General features: G+C 41.2%; 1 protein-coding gene and 1 pseudogene across 1 annotated transcript in view; both read left to right on the forward strand.

Moving 5' to 3' along the window:
- IFT43 (intraflagellar transport 43) overlaps nt 1-16565 on the forward strand; it is a 99688-nt gene that overhangs the window by 14332 nt on the left and 68791 nt on the right. The gene's annotated exons all lie outside the window — the stretch shown is intronic.
- Nucleotides 13172-14580, forward strand: LOC109029522 (ubiquitin-conjugating enzyme E2 L3-like; annotated as a pseudogene).

The following is a 16565-nucleotide window of genomic DNA, read 5'->3' on the forward strand; positions in this document are numbered from 1 at the left end:
GTGATGAAGGCATCAACCAAGGCAGCATTCCCAAACTTCAGGCGTTTCCCCATCATTTTAACAGTTTTACATTTTTACAGTTACAATACATACCACTCACATTATTAACTTTTCTCTTTAAATCAACTTTCCTTTTATACTTAAATGCATTTATTTTTAAAAAATGTTTTCAATGAAATGATCATTTGTGGTATTTATATTTTTCTTAGTATACATAACATACATAACTGGCTTTTTTTGTTGTTGTTGTTGAGATAGAGTCTTGCTCTGTTGCCCAAGCTGGAGTGCAGTGGCACAATCTCGGCTCACCACAAGCTCCGCCTTCTGGATTCATGCCATTCTCCTGCCTCAGCCTCGTGAGTAGCTAGGACTACAGGCACCCGCCACCACGCCAGGCTAATTTTTTTTTTTTTTGTATTTTTAGTAGAGACGGGGTTTCACCATGTTTGCCAGGATGGTCTTGATCTCCTGACCTCATGATCCTCCCGCCTCGGCCTCCCAAAGTGCTGGGATTACAGGCATGAGCCACTGCGTGTGGCCATAACTGGCTATTTTTAAAAAGGTTCATCTATTTACTTTTTCCAGGCATCTCACCAGTGGCATATGTGCCTTACTTTGGGAAACAATAAACAAAAACCTGGCAGAGGGGTCTAAAGAGGAGAGGTCAGTGACAAGAGACCTGTTTGAGGGCAGGTAGATAGGATGTGGTAACAGATTGGCTGTTGGAAGTGGGAGAGAAGGAGAGTCTGGAGTTGAGCCCGCTTGTAGCTGAAAAGACTGAATGGATAATGACATTTTTGAGACTGAGAATTTAAGAGTCTTAGCAGTTGGTGAACAAGAAAGGATAATTATTTCAATTTGGGACATGCTGAATTTGAGTTGCCTTCAGGATTTTCAAAGAGGTCTGCCAAGTTGAAAATGTGGTATGGAGCTTAAGAGAGAAAGTTGGAAACTAGTGATAACAGATGTGGGGGTCATCAGCGTATATTCTAGGGTCTTTATGAAGAACCTATAGCATGAACTCCCGATTCCTTTTTTGACACATAGACCCTTCATGATCTCCAAGTGCAAACACATTTTCAGTAGAGAAGCAGTATGATTGGATTTGCATCTTAGAAAGAACACTTTGGCAACAACTGGACAGGGATGGATCCAGGTTTTATGAGTCCTGAAGCTTATGCAATTTGGCGACCTTCTTTAAGAAAAACAATTCAAAATTATAGATTCAAAATCAGGTATAAAAGCAAATACTTATAATTGGAAAAAAAATCATAGCTGAGTTACTGGAGTCTTTGATGTTCAGATGCCTTTCTTCAGAGACCTTGTTAGGCAATTTACCAGAAATACTTACACAGAAATGACTCCTGATTGGAACCTAGCTTCCCCTCACTATCTAGAATTCTCTGTAACTTCCAGGGGCCCATGCAGGCATGCGATATAGATTTGAGGTAGGTGAGACTGGAAGCAGGGAGACCAGGTAGGACCCTGCTGAGGGAAGGCAGAGCATGAATTTGTTAAGCCTTAATTCACATGGTTGTGCAAGTTTCTCCAACACCCCTGAGCAGGCTGGATCTTGACACGGTGGAAGCAGGTAGTTGGCTTGATCCAGGCTTTAGGGGGTGTCTTGGTCTGTTTTATGCTGCTCTAACAGAATGCCACAGAGTGAGTAATTTATGAACAAACATATTTATTTTCTCGTACTTCTAGAAGCTGGGAAGTCCAAGATCAATGTGCTGGCATCTGGTGAGGGCCTTTGTGCTAAGTAATCCCATGGCAGAAGGTGGAAGGGCAAGAGGGCATATGAGAGGGAGAGTCAAAAGGGGACTGAACTTATCCTTCTATAAGGGACCCACTCTAGTGATAATGGCATTAATCCATTCATGAGGGCAGAAGCTCTCATGGCTTAACCACCTCTTAAAAATCCCACATCTTGGCCGGACATGGTGGCTCACGCCTTTTATCCCAGCACTTTGGGAGGCCAAGGCAGGCGGATCACCTGAGGTCAGGAGTTCAAGACCAGCCTGACCAACATGGAGAAACCCCATCTCTACTAAAAATACAAAATTAGCTGGGCGCGGTGGCGCGGGCCTGTAATCCCAGCTCATCAGGAGGCTGAGACAGGAGAATTGCTTGAACCCGGGAGGCAGAGGTTGCAGTGAGCCAAGATGGTGCCGTTGCACTCCAGCTTGGGCAACAAGGGTGAAACTGTGTCTCCAAAACTAAAATAAATAATAATCTCACATCTTAATACTGTTACAATGGCAATTAAATTTCAACCCAAGTTTAGAGGGGACATTCCAACCATAGCAAGGGGAAGGGTGGTAAAAAGATAAGGGGGGGTGGCATGATGTCATCGACCTTGGGAATGAGCTAGGTTGATAGGGAAAGAAGTGACACCAAGAAGGAAGTTGTTAGATAAGGAGGGAAGGAGGGGACTGGATATTTCAGAGATGGAGCAGTTCCAGTTATGACTGGAGTTTCAAAAAGTAGCAACAAGGCCATTGGCATTTAAAGGGTCTGGAAACCACAAGGCTAAACATTAGAACTGTTCATGTGAACACTAACTTGGCTTAGAATAATGAGAATAGTTGTGGAGAGGGAGCCAAATGCCCAAATTTTTGGTCAGTGTGTGCTCAGGGCATTGTTAGTGACAGGAATGAAGGAGAGAGGTGGTATAGCTGAATGGTACAAGTTTTGAAAGAAGTGTTTCATAATAATTTGGAAGAATAATGGTCTAGAGGAACTTTGGGGAGTGAAACAGGAGTATTGTCTTGGGACTTGGGTTTGCAGGGTTTTAAAAAATGAGCAGACTCTACTTGAAAGAGCTGGGAGAGCAACGAAGTCCGTGGGGGAAGCCAGGATTTAGGAGAGGCAAGGAGATGTAGAGAGTGTGCTGTGAATATAGAATATCTAATCTGCTTAGAAACCATAAGGTTGTGATCAGAAAGCTTCACTGAAATCATTAGCTAGGCTAGATTTCTTTTTATTATGTGACATGTCAATAATTACTGAAAAGGAGCAGAATGATAGTAAAATATTCTTTAAATAATGATACTTTACAGGAAAAGGGTACTGACTAATGTCGAATGTCATTGGTGATAGACTGAAACATTTCTGGTCACGTGCTTTTACCCAGTATAATAGAGAGTTATGTCACTGTGTTTAGCCCATTGCTTTTAAGTTCCATTTTAATTCCTCCATTGGCTTTTAGGTATTGTTTTTTATACTTTTTTTTTTAGTGATTACTCTAGGATTTAAAATATGCATCCTTATCACTGGTTACATAGAGTTAATATTATACCATGGCCGGGTTTGGTGGCTCACTCCTGTAATCCCAGCACAGCACTTTGGGAGGCCGAGGCGGGTGGAGCAAGAGGTCAGGAGTTCAGGACCAGCCTGGCCAACATAGTGAAACCCCGTCTCTACTAAAAATACAAAAATTAGCTGGGCGTGGTGACACACGCCTGTAATCCCAGCTACTTGGGAGGCTGAGGCAGGAGAATTGCTTGAACTGTGACCCAGGAGGCAGAGGTTACAGTGAGCCAAGATCGTGCCACTGCACTCCAGCCTGGGCTACAGAGCGAGACTCCATTTCAAAAAAAAAAATTATACCACTTCATGTAAAATGTGAGACCCTTGCAGCCATTAAGTCCATTTGTCCCCCCAGTCCTTTGTGGTATTAATAGCATATATTTTAAAACTATTTATATTAAGAACTTTGCAATACAGTTTGTCGGGTTTTTGTTTTGTTTTGTTTTTGAGACAGAGTCTCACTCTGTTGCCCAGGCTGGAGTGCAGTGGCATGATCTTGGGTCACTGCAACCTCTGCCTCCCAGTTCAAGCAATTCTCCTGCCTCAGCCTCCCAAGTAGCAGGGATTAGAGGCGCCCACCACCCACCTGGCTAATTTTTGCATTTTTAGTAGAGACAGGATTTCACCATGTTGGCCAGGCTGGTCTCAAACTCCTGACCTCAAGTGATCCACCTGCCTCGGCCTCCCAAAGTGCTGGGATTACAGGCGTGAACCACCACCCCCAGCCCAGTTTGTCATTTTACTTTAAACAGTTGTCACTGAGAGATATTCTGCCTTTTTTGTTGTTCTTCATTTCTTCCAATAGATCTAAGTTTCCATCTGGGGGTGTCATTTCTCTTTAGCCTGAAGAACTTCCTTTAGCACTTCTGGTAGTACAGATTTGCCAAGAACAACTTCTCTATCTAGTTTATCTGAAATCTGAAAATGTTTTGATTTCATCCTCATTTTGAAGGATATTTTATATTGATATGGAATTCCAGATTGAGAGTTTTTTTTTTTCTTTCAGCACTTTAAAAATTGCCATACCTTTGTCCTCTGGCCATTTTTCCCCCAATTGTTCTGTATGTAAGTCTTTTCTCCTCCCTCTGGCTGCTTTAAAGATTTTGTCTTCATCTTTGCTTTTTAGCACTTTGACTATGATGTGACTGTGTGTCATTTTCTTTGATTTTTTTTCTGTTTAGGATTTGCTAAGGTTTGCAGATCTCACAGTTGATATTTGTCACCCCAGATTTGGAAAGTCTTAGGCGATTACGTCTTCAAATATCTATTCTGCCCTATTTTCTTTCTCTTTGTGCCTGGGACTCTAGTTGCATAAATGTTAGACTGCTTGATATTGTTCCATAAGTTTGTTCTATGTTTTTTGTTCTGAAGCGTTATTAATTTTTTTTCTATCTTTTGTCCTTTTGTCCTTCAGATTGGGTATTTTCTATTGGTCTGTCTTTAAGTTCACTGATGATTTTTACTGTTGTGTTCAAACTGCTGTTAAGCCCAACTGATTTTTTTCATTTTAGATATTTTACTTTTAAATTAGAAATTTCCATTTATTTTTCCCCATCTGTTTTTTCCTACATAGCTTCTGTTTCTTTCCTAGATTTCCCATCTGTTCATTCATTATGGCCATCTTTTCCCTTAAGTCCTTGAACATATAGCTGCTTATAAGGTCCTTATATAGCTGCTTTAAAGTTCTTGTCTGTTAATTCTAACATCTGGGTCATCTTGGGGTCAGTTTTTATTGTCTACTTTTTCTTCTGACTGTAGGTCACATTTTCACACTTCTTCATATGTCTAGTAATTTTTGTTTGTACATAAGACATTGTAGATGAAAAATTACAGTAACTCTGGAATTACCTTCCTCTGAAAAGTGTTTATTTTTGTTTTAGTAGGCAGTTAAACTATTTGTGGATCACCTTAAACTTGTGGGAACTTGGTTTCGGATTGTGTTAGGTTGGGTGTATTTTGGTTTTGCCCTTTGTCCTAGAGCAAATCCCATAGTCCTGGGACATGGTCTTTACTCCTCAGATGGCTCTTCTGGGATTTCGGTGAAAGACCCAATGTTTGTACCAAGCACTTCTAACTTTGTGGAACTCAAACTCCAAACTCTGCCTCCCTTGCAATGAAATTTCATCTCTACTCAGCTTTTTATTATCCTTTCAGCAGTTGCTTTTCACTGGGTTTCTTGGAGTCTCCTTTATGCATGTACAGTTCAGGTATTGACTAAGAATTTTAGAGAAATTTGTGTATGTATTTGGGGGCTCCCTTCTTCTCAGGATTTTCCCCTGTTTCTAGCCCCTCTAGCAGCCCCAAGCTTTGTTCTTAAAGCCAATAAAATTGCAGCTTTCTGCTGGAGTTCCAGCTACCCAATTGCTGTACAGACTGAGTGCATTCACACTCAGAGAATCTATTTGAGCATGGATTTTTACCAGTCCAGTTCTTTTCTTTCAAGGATAAAATCTCCTTCAGTTTCTGCCTGCTTTTGTTTCCTCTCCAGTATCTTCTAATAGTGGTTTTATATGTTTTGTCCAAAGTTATAATTATTATCTGTGTGACAATTAGTTGAATACATACTACTTTCCCATTATGTGCCAATTGCTTTTGGACTGTTTCAACATACACTTTTTTTTTTTTTCAGGTGATATTATTGGTGAGAAAAGAATGAGAGTGATTGGTGCAGAGACAGTTTGTGTCCATTTTCCCTTGGGACTGGTGACAGGGACGTTCTGATATATTAGCTATCGAGACAGAAAGTGTTCTGACATTAGTGGTGCAACTTGGAAGTAATGACCAGAAACATGGGTATGAAAGAGCCCCAGCGACCAGAGCTAAGTCACCAGAATGCAAGTGTTCATCCACGCGGATGCTGTGCTGAGCACTAGGAAAGGTTAATCTAAAAAGGTCTCTAGAGTTAGAGAGGTTGGCAGTGTGCTGTTTCAAGGGCGGGAGTGGGGAGGGTCTTTCTGTGCAGCCTCAAGCTGAGTAGTAAAATTTATGGATTAAGTGACTGTTCCTAGGTCCTGCCTTTCATGTTAGGCCATTGTCAGCTGGGGTGGTAGAGGAGCTGGCCTTCAGCCTTACTCATTTGAGAAAGGGTGGGAAAAGAACCTGAGAAATTAACCTGGGGCTTGGACTGATAAGCTGAAAAAGAGACTGTAGCATGTTTTAACACTGGTGTATGCATAAGGAAGTTTTTACTGATAGGAGAAATCCAAGAACAATGTAGTAAGTTTTTTGTAAGCTAAATTTATTCCATTTAAAGGACCATTTCTTATCCTGGTTTGTGTCCTTTCTAATTTGGGAAGATTAGAAAGGTCCATTCTTTAATGAAATGATTTTTTAATCATTTAAAAAATGGTTAAAAAAATGTTCTTAACAAAATTAAAAGCTGTTAAGCTGTACTGCCAATCCACACAAACAGAAATTTGCTTTTTGAAACATTAACAGTTTATGAAATCCAGAAGTTTGGGAAACAGTTCTAGAAGTTTAAAAAATATTTTTTAGGATTACTGGGGACACTTTTTTTTTCTTTTTTTTTTTTTTTGAGACAGAGTCTCACTCTGTTGCCTAGGCTAGAGTGCAATGGTGGGATCATGGCTCACTGGAGCCTCTATCTCCTAGGTTCAAGCAATCCTCCTAGATCAGCCTCCTGAGTAGCTGGGACTAAAGACATATGCCACCATGCCTGGCTAATTTTTTCTATTTTTTGTAGAGATGGGGTCTCACTTTGTTGCCCAGGCTGGTCTTGAACTCCTGAGCTCAAGCAATCCTCCTGCTCTGGCCTTCTAAAATGTTGGGATTACAGGTGTGAGCCACTGCGCCTGTGCTGGGGCCACTTTTCAAATGATATATAGTAGGGATAGTGAAATGTGTACTAATTTGCTAGCCATGACCTTGCTCTGTACTTATAGTGTCTTCTCCTTGGGCTCCCACAACTAAGGCAAGATTAAGAACTGCAATGTGAAACCTGCAGTGTCCCTGGTCTCACCACTGCGTGACACAGAGTGGGGAATGAAGCCGGGCATTTCTTTCCAGGTCTCACATGATGGGGGCCGCCAGCCCATGGGTGAATGCTTCTCTCACTTCTTTTCCATTATCACCGTTGAGGAGTCTTGTGAGAGATCAGGTTTCCTAAAGCATCAAGGTTACAGCTTGCTTCTACTGCTCTCAGCTTGTTCCAAGTCATTCCATCCTGGCTTTGGTTGAGGTAGCAAGTCTAGACTGTGCTTATACAAAGTCACTAAGTCATGTGCCAGGAGGGGTTGCTTCTTAGAGTGTTGGGAATTTACACCTTCAATATTATGCACATTTCTGGCTACACACATGCTGGGTTGATTTTAATAAACAGAAGGGAGTTAAGAGAATGACAGAAATGTATAGGTTTTGGTTTATGATGAATGTTGAAAAGAATTTTTATGTTGGCTGAATGGCAGAAAGTATGGGGAAATGGGGCATGTCTTTATAAGTGTCTGAAAGGTATATAGACCCAAGAAGAGGAAGAAGGGAGAGCTGATTTAGGATGACCCAAAAGGATGTAATTGAGATTAAGAAGATGCCATCCAAGGTGGGAAAGTCCAGGGTGAATTTGAAGAATGGTTTTCAGGGCTGAAATCTGTTCTTTTTGGATCCGCCTCTTCAACAAACTACTGGCAGCCCTATCCCATGAGTCACTTAAATTGGGCAGTTTGATGACTGTGTATTGAGCTGTGGGATATGGTTCTTTTTATTATAGGTTATGTGTGAACATTTGGGAAGTGCGACACCAGTAGAGCATTTGCCAAACACTGTGGCTGTCCTGAGCATCATGTTATGTCTCACTGAGCTCCAGAACTGTGGTTTCCTCTTCTTGATTTGGGCAGCTTTCAAGGATATCTCTCTCTTCAGGGAAGCTGGAATAGATAATTGGATCCTTAGAATGAAATATGTGCAAGGCCTCCCCCAAGTAAAAGGCCCTGTAACACCTGGCCACCAGAAACTTCCGTTGTCTCAACCCTAAGCATTAAGGATTTCTCTTCTGAAGTCTGCATTTTATTACTGTTATTATTATTTCTGAAAATAATATAATAGCCACTGTTATCACTATTTATGAGGAGTCTACTCTATGCCAGGGATTTTCTCCAGTGTCTACAGTAGACCTGCAAGGGACTCATGATCATTCTCATTTTACACATGAGGAAAAGGAGGCTCAGTGGAGATATGATGAGCACAAGGCTGCCCAGCTAGAAAGAGACATTTCTAGAATTTGAACCCAGGACTGTCCCTCCTTCCTGCTCCCTCTTCCTTTGCTCCCTCTTCCTTTGCTCCCTCTCCCCACTTTTAAATAGCTTTTCCCCTTTGCTTCCTTGTGGCAAAATCACATGTCCTCCTTGATTCAGTCCCTCCTTCTTCAAAGCTACTCCACTGTTGATATGAGGAAAATATCTTGTAGCATGCAGTAAAGACACAGCTATTTTCCAAGTGCAAAGATTTATACTGAATGCAGCCTAACACAGCTTGGCACAGTGTTCAAGCTGTTATTAATATGATTTTGGCATCACTTTTTAATTCTGACTTTGCCCTTAACGCTTCCCTCAATCTAATCCTTGACTTGCCTCATTAAAGGGGTAAGGATTAGACCATGCTATTTTCTGGACCTCCTATCTTATTGAACATATTTGTATCATTGACAGGTATATCTTACCTTGAGCCCGGGAAATAAATGAAAGAGATGGTCCTTTCAGTTTGCCCTTGCCGGGTCTTATATTTGTATTATCAGTCTGGATTGTCGGGCACTTTGTTTCAGCCCAGATTGGTTGTTTTCTATGGTGGTTCTGTTCTTTCAAGCCCGTTCTAGCTGGCATGTAACTTAGCTGCTAGGCAATCATGTATCTTCTGCTTCATTGCAAAGCTCAGGTATCAGACACACCTGGGTTTGAATCCTTGCCCTGTTATTTACAAATAGTATGATTTTTAGCTGAGTTAATCTCTAAGCCTAGTTTCCTCATCAGTAAACTTAGTATGTAGTAGTACCCAGTTCATCATATCATAAGATTCAGCAAATAATCCTCCTAAAGCTTTCACATATGGTGAAATAGACATTGGATATTATTTTATCATTAGCTTTGAATTCGTTAATATATTATTTCTAATTACCTAGCTTGGCTTATTCACCAACAGTCAAGTCCTTATGCTTACATATTCTCATTTCTCTTTGTAGCCTGTGTTCTCTCTATTTTTGTCTCTGTCTCCTTCATTTCAGCTTAAATGGATAAGTGTTTGGTGTTGCCATTTACATCTGTTTTGCTTAGGTACCTTCCTCCTAGGTACCTTCTTCCTAGGTACCTGAATTCAATTTGCCACGATTCATACATCCATAGAATTACAGAATTTTGGAAGTGGGAGGAATCAATTCTAGCATGAAGAAAAACCCAGGGTTGTGGACCTAGTCTGTGGCAGAGCAAGGACTAGAAGCCAGAAGCCAGATTAGTTGGTCTCTCATCTAGTGGTTTTTTTTTTTTTTATTATTGAGACAGAGTCTTGCTGTGTCACCCAGGCTGGAGTGCAGTGATGCAATCTCAGCTCACTGCAACCTCCGCCTCCTGGGTTCCAGCGATTCTCATGCCTCAGCCTCTGGAGTAGCTGGGACTACAGGTACATGCCACCATGCCTGGCCAATTTTTGTATTTTTAGTAGAGAAAGGGTTTCACCATGTTGGCTAGGCTGGTCTTGAACTCCTGACCTCAGGTGATCCTCCCTCCTCGGCCTCCCAAAGGCTGGGATTGCAGGCGTGAGCCACCCTGCCCGGCCTCTAGTGTTCTTCTACCACATTGTTTTCTTCCCCAATTTCAGGTATACACAATTAAAATATATTCCACAGGAGGCTAGGGTGGGCAGGGAGGCACTTTTATCTAAAAGCACCTTCCTCCGTCACCTGTAGTCATGACAGGGATCTTGAGACCCCGTGTTTTGGGTATAGAGTAGTTTTCTGGTCCCCAGCATATTAGGAATTACCAACCATTAGGTGGAGAATGTCCCATTGTTTTCCACGAGCACATGCATCAAGGAACAACCTCCATGCTGGTACACTCCTCCATACCAACCCTGCCTTTTTTCTTTTTTGTTAAACCTAAACTTTATGCATCTAGTTTCTTTATTGTTTTAACTTTTCATTAAAATGAGAAACACCCAGAAAAGTAGAAAAAATTAGTACAATGAACAACATATATCCATCAACTAGATTCAACTGTTACTACCATTTTGCCATATTTGCTTAAATTATAATTTATAAAATATTTAAAAATAGAATATATGTTTTATACATAATTTTTTGCTGAATTATTTCAAAGCAAATTATAGGCATCATAACATGTTACTTAGATACTTCAGCATATATCTAAAAAAAAAGATATTTTCCTAGAAAGCCACAAGTCTACACCTAACAGTATGAATAATTTCCTAACACTATTACCCACTCCAAATTTATTTTCCACTGTTGTCTTCAAAGTATTTTTATAGCTCTTTTGTTCACACCAGAATCCAATCAAGAATCACACAATTAGATTTATTTCTTTTAAGTCTCTTTTAATTTAGAATAGTCCCCTAACTCCCTCACTTCTACTTTTTTTTTTTTTTTTTTTTTTTTAATGACAGCATCTCACTCTGTTGCCCAGGCTGGAGTGCAGTGGCGTGATTATAGCTCAGTGTAGCCTCAACCTCATGGGCTCAAGTGATCTTCTCACCTTAGCCTCCTGAGTAGCTGGTATTATAGCTGCACACCACCACACCCAGCTAATTATTATTATTATTATTATTGGTAGAGATGGGGTCTCACTTTGTTGCCCAGGCTGGTCTTGAACTTCTGGCCTCAAGTGATCCTTCTGCCTCAGCTTCCCAAAGTGTTGGGATTACAGGCATGAGCCGCTGCACCTGGCCCACTCCTGTCTTCTTAACGGCATTGACACTTTTGAAGAGATCAGGCCAGTTCTTCTACCAGAGTTTCCCACATCCTGGGTTTGTTTGATTCTTTCTTCCAAGTGTCATTTTACTTATTACTTTCTCACCTGATTTCCAGTAAACTGGAAATCAGATTGGAAGGCTTGATTAGATTCCAGTTGAATGGTTTAGGCAGGAAGTTTTCCTGGGTGGTGTCATGTGTTTCAAGTAGCAGCACATTACGTCCCACTGTTAATGCTGCTAAGTTTGATCACTGAGTTAGGATAGTGATAGATATCTCCATTGTTAAGGAATGTTTTTCTCCCCTGCAACTAGCATGTAATGTATGGGTTGATTCTTTGGCACTGTGAAAATGCCCAGTTGCCCACCAGTCAGTCTTGTACCTAATGGCTTTAGCACTCACTGATGATCAGCTTTCTTTCTTATACATAAAATAGACTTTGCGTTTTGATATGTCCATTTCAGCTTGAGAGAACTATGTTTATTCACAGGAGTTCACTTATAAGATTGAGTGATCCATTACCTTCCATGACCTTAAATCTACTATGGAGAAACTCAGTTCTCTGAGGGATTAGTTGTCAGACCCAGGGTTGAGGCAGGAGGAAGAAACTGGGAGAGTTGGAACTGTGCGTGGAGGACAGATTGCAGGAGTAGATGCCAGCCCTGAAGCGTATGCACATACCGTATTACTATCAGTCTTTTCACTTGCCAAGCATATAAAGAACAACTTTCTTGGATCTTCTCTAAGATTGCTGGAGAAAGAAAGGGAAGTTTGTTTTTAGTCAGTAATCTAAGATTGAATGTGGGAGCTGCATTGCCCCTAGAAGCTGGAAGATGGATATGTGTGAAGTTTGCAATTGATCTTGCTTAACTAAATGTCTTTCTGTTGGAATTTATGCATGTATTTGGACTGGCTTTTTGAAACAGGTTGCAATTTGGACTTAGAACTCTTGGCCTGATTCATATTTTGGGGTTAGGGTGGAGTTTCTCCAGGACTTCTGAGAGTGTGTGAGAAGTTTCTAAACTCAGAAGGCTCCTTTTTTGGCACTGCAGCATCTTTTCTGTTTTGGCATCTTAAGAATCTGGGGGAACCATATAAAGATCAGAAACAAGTCTGGCCCTAAAGACTCCCTCTGACATGGTAATTCCAGTTATTGAATCCTAGCCCATTCGGATGAGACCATATAAAGAGGCCATTTCCTGAAATTCCCGCTCTTTGCCTCTCACAGGCTCCTTTTTGTAGAAAGCTGGTATTTCAGGACTGCAACCGCCAGTCACGTGCTTCCAACTCTTTACTCACAGTCATTCCTGCCCCCTGTTTATTTTTGGAGAGAACACATTTTTGCTGCTTTTCAGGAGCTATGCAGGGTCCTGCCCCCTCCGTCCATCAGGCGGCAGCCCCAGCAGGCTGTGCTCATTTCCCACACTCGGAGACGTGACTCCAGCTTTTAAGAGAGAACACAAGAGATGCACTGCCTAAGGACTACCGTCACTTGTTCCTATTTCTGTCCCTCTTGGTGTTACATATTTTAAGACTCTTTCTTTTTTTAAAACAAGTTTAGGGAATGTTACCTGGCAGTAAGTCAGCCAAAATTGGAAATCATTTGTCCAGCTGTTGTCTTGGGGCTGTGCCTCTGAATTTCAGGAGAGTAATTTAAAGAATAAACCAGGACTTTTGAATTCTAGGGTCAGGCCTCCTCTTCTTTCTGGCTTTTAAGTTTGTTTGAGCTCTAATCCTTCTCTTCCATATAGTTTCTTCCTCTTCTCCTTGACACAGGGATAGAAAATAGATTCTTCCAAAATGCCAACTCAAACAGATGTCTTCCCAAGTGCTTGGTCAAGGAGGACTCTTGAGTTGATGGGCTTTAGGAAAAAAATGCCACGACTGTCTTAGCCTGCCTGAAGATTAAGTTTTTAGCTTCAGTGATGGAGCAGGAGTAAATTCTTCTTCCTGTAAATGAGTAGGCCATTAGGTAGAGAACTCAGACTCATAACATTTGAAGAACAAAATAAATCATGCATTTGTGTCTTCCTCTGCTCTGTGGGAAGGACCCCTGGTCCAAATGGAAAGATCTGTGAATAAAGGGCTTTAATTTCTCATCAGTCCAGGCAGAGACTGGAGCTTTGACAGTTGAGCTGGTGAGGGTGTTCACACCCCCATAGGTTCCCTAGCATCTGATCTGTCACCTCCGGAAAGGGAAGGCCAACAGTCCTGGCAGCTGGTCATAAAACGAGCAACAGCAGTGGCTGGCCTAGGTGTGTGTCCTGTGTTTCAGATTGCCCTGGGGAGACAGCCGTTTTTTGAAATGGGGATAACTAGGTGTCTAGGTGTCATGATACCTCTTAGGGAGAGCAGCCAAGTATTCAGGGACTGGACTGTCTATGCAAAAGAAACCAACTAGACCTTTAAAATCATATTGCTGGGGAAAGGAGCAGCACCAAATCCAAAATGGCAGCCAGCAGAAGGCTGATGAAGGAGCTTGAAGAAATCCGCAAATGTGGAATGAAAAACTTCGTAACATCCAGGTTTGAGGAAACTAATTCTTGACTTGGCAAGGGCTAATTATTCCTGACAACCCTCCATATGATAAGGGGGCCTTCAGAATGGAGATCAGATTTCCAGCAGAGTACCCATTTAAACCACTGAAGACCACAGTTAAAACAAAACAAAGATTTATCACCCAAACAATGACAAAAAGGAGCAAGTCTGTCTGCAAGTAATTAGTGCTGAAAATTGGAAGCCAGCAACCAAAACTGACCAAGTAATCCAGGCTGTCATAGCACTTGTGAACAACCCCCAGCCCAAGCACCCATTTCGGGCTGACCTAGCTGAAGAGTACTCTAAGGACTGTAAAAAATTCTATAAGAATGCTAAAGAGTTTACAAAGAAATATGAGGAAAAGCGACCCATGTACTAAAATCTACTGCAGTTGATTCCAGCAAGTATGAGCAGAGACCCTAAGCAGTGCATTCAGGACTCTGTGGAAAATTGACATGTGCTACCACCTGGCATTCACTTGTGGCACTTACTAATTTTCCATAGTTTTCTTAGTCCAAAGTAGTCTAGGTAGCCTATAAAGAAAGGATTAAAAATTTAAGATGTTCTAAAAAAATCATATTGTTACAAGCCAGTCATCTGCTTACATTTCAGATTGTTTGTACTTAATTTCAAACTGCCACATTATGATCAAGTTGCATCAGCTTCCACTTAAGGCCTGCACTGTAGAGTAATGAATGCTGAGGGCCTCAAACTCCCAAAGCCATTTCCCGGGGACCCTTAAAATATAATGGTCAAGTAACAAAATTTTGCTACAGGAGAGTTATATACCATCCCCAGTATCACTACACCCTTGGATCTGGTTGCTTCTGGAATGCTTTTTTCTTTACATTTCCAATCCAGGACAAGCCCCACTTTGCCCATAAAGCTTCCTTGACCTCTCCTTCTCCTCAGCACTTCCTGAGTGGGTACAATTCTGTTTAGCTTTTAGACATATATTGTAAGCCTTATGCATGCTTATCAGAGCAGCCTTAATAATGCCCCAGTGAAAACCACCAAGATGGCAAGAAAACTGCAAATTTTGGTGGAACTGCCCCATGGCTGAGGGATTCTTCAGCTTCACCTTTGGACCCTGGATGCAGCCTCTTCCTGGAACAATTCTATGTCTCCATCACTGACGCCTACTTCTCACTTCCATTGTGGCCTTTTGGGTTTCAGATTAAGCCTGACATCCAATTATGTGGATTTCGTACAGGCCTGATACACTGAACTCTGCGTGTTCTTGGCCTCATGGAACATTTGGGACAGGGATGACATCTTCTACTTTTTCTATTGCACCTAGTGCACATGGGACCAGTGCCGAGTTCCCCACATAGGTAACAAGGTTGATTTCTGGGGAAGAGCATATAACTTGGTAATAGTTATTAATTAAGTCCATCTCATCCAGATAGGGTATTTGTGTGTGCCCCTAACAAGACTCATATTAGGGGGTGTTTACAAAAATATTGCTAATCCTTGGACCCAGAGAACTAAATCATGTATGTAAGGACTTTCCCTCAGGAGATAGGCATTTCCCTCTAAATGCCCAAGCCTACTTTGCAGAGAGCTAAGCCTGCCTGTCCCTCCTCCTCTCCCCTCTGCTTCAGTGCTCTGTCCTGAGGTTCGCCAGTGGGAAGCAAGCTAACTACCATAGCTCCTGACTCATGTTGCTCAGGGGATTTCTTTGCAATTTTTACTTTTCTGAATGATCTTAATGTTGGGGTGGAGGAAATGAAAAGTAGCTTATACAGTTTTTATAATACTATATCAATTCCTAATGGCTTCAGTTATTAGTGAAAAAAATCCTTTGATTTTAGAAGTAGGTGTTAAACTGTATTGGCTTTGGAGGAGTGACTTTTAGCTGGTGATCGCTTTGTTTTGGAGCTGCGGGTACCATTTTATAATGGGAAGAAAATGAGAGGAAATGTGGCTTTGTGTTACCTCTAGGCAGAAAGGATTTTCACCCAATAGCCATGGCTTTCTTAGGTTTGTGGTTAAACAAGATAAAGCTGATCATTTTGGGTTTTAGACTCTTAGGGAACGTTATTAACCATTTGATATCCGTTAGTAAAGTGACAGTTCAGTCCAGGCTCAAAGGAGCCATTTTAACTGGGGTAAGATGATATCTCAGTGTGGTTTTGGATTTGCATCTCTCTGATGATCAGTGATGTAGAACATTTTTTCATATACTTGGCCATTTGTGTGTCATCTTTTGAGATTCTTTTCAGATCCTTTGCCTGCTTTTTAATGGGACTTTTTTGGGTTTTTTGCTATTGAATTGTTTGAGTTTCTTGCATATTCTGGATGCTCGTTTCTTGTTGGATAAATAGTTTGCAGATATCTTCTATAGTTTATCCTTACACTGTGTTAGTTGTTTCATTTGCTGTGCAGAAGGTTTCTTTTAGTAGTTTTTATACTGTCAGGTCTTACGTTTAAATCTTTAATCCATTTTGATTTGATTTTTGTATATGGTGAGAGATGGGGGATCTGGTTTTATTCTTCTGTGTATGGAAATCCGGTTTTCCCAGCACCACTTATTGAGGAGACTGTTCTTTCCCTAATATGTTCTAGGTGTCGTTTTCAAAAATCGTTTGGCTAGAAATACATGGATTTATTCCTTGGTTTTCTATTCTCTTCCTTTGATCTATTTGTTTTTATACCAATATTATGCTGTTTTGGTTACTATAGCTTTGTAGTATTATATATTTTGAAGTCAAATAGTGTGATGCCTCCATCTTTGTTCTTTTTGCCCAATGTTGCATTGGCTATTCAGGCCGTTTTCTGGTCCCATACA

This window comes from Gorilla gorilla, chromosome 15 (genome assembly GCF_029281585.2).
Source record: "Gorilla gorilla gorilla isolate KB3781 chromosome 15, NHGRI_mGorGor1-v2.1_pri, whole genome shotgun sequence".
In the NCBI taxonomy this organism is placed as follows: Eukaryota; Metazoa; Chordata; class Mammalia; order Primates; family Hominidae; genus Gorilla; species Gorilla gorilla.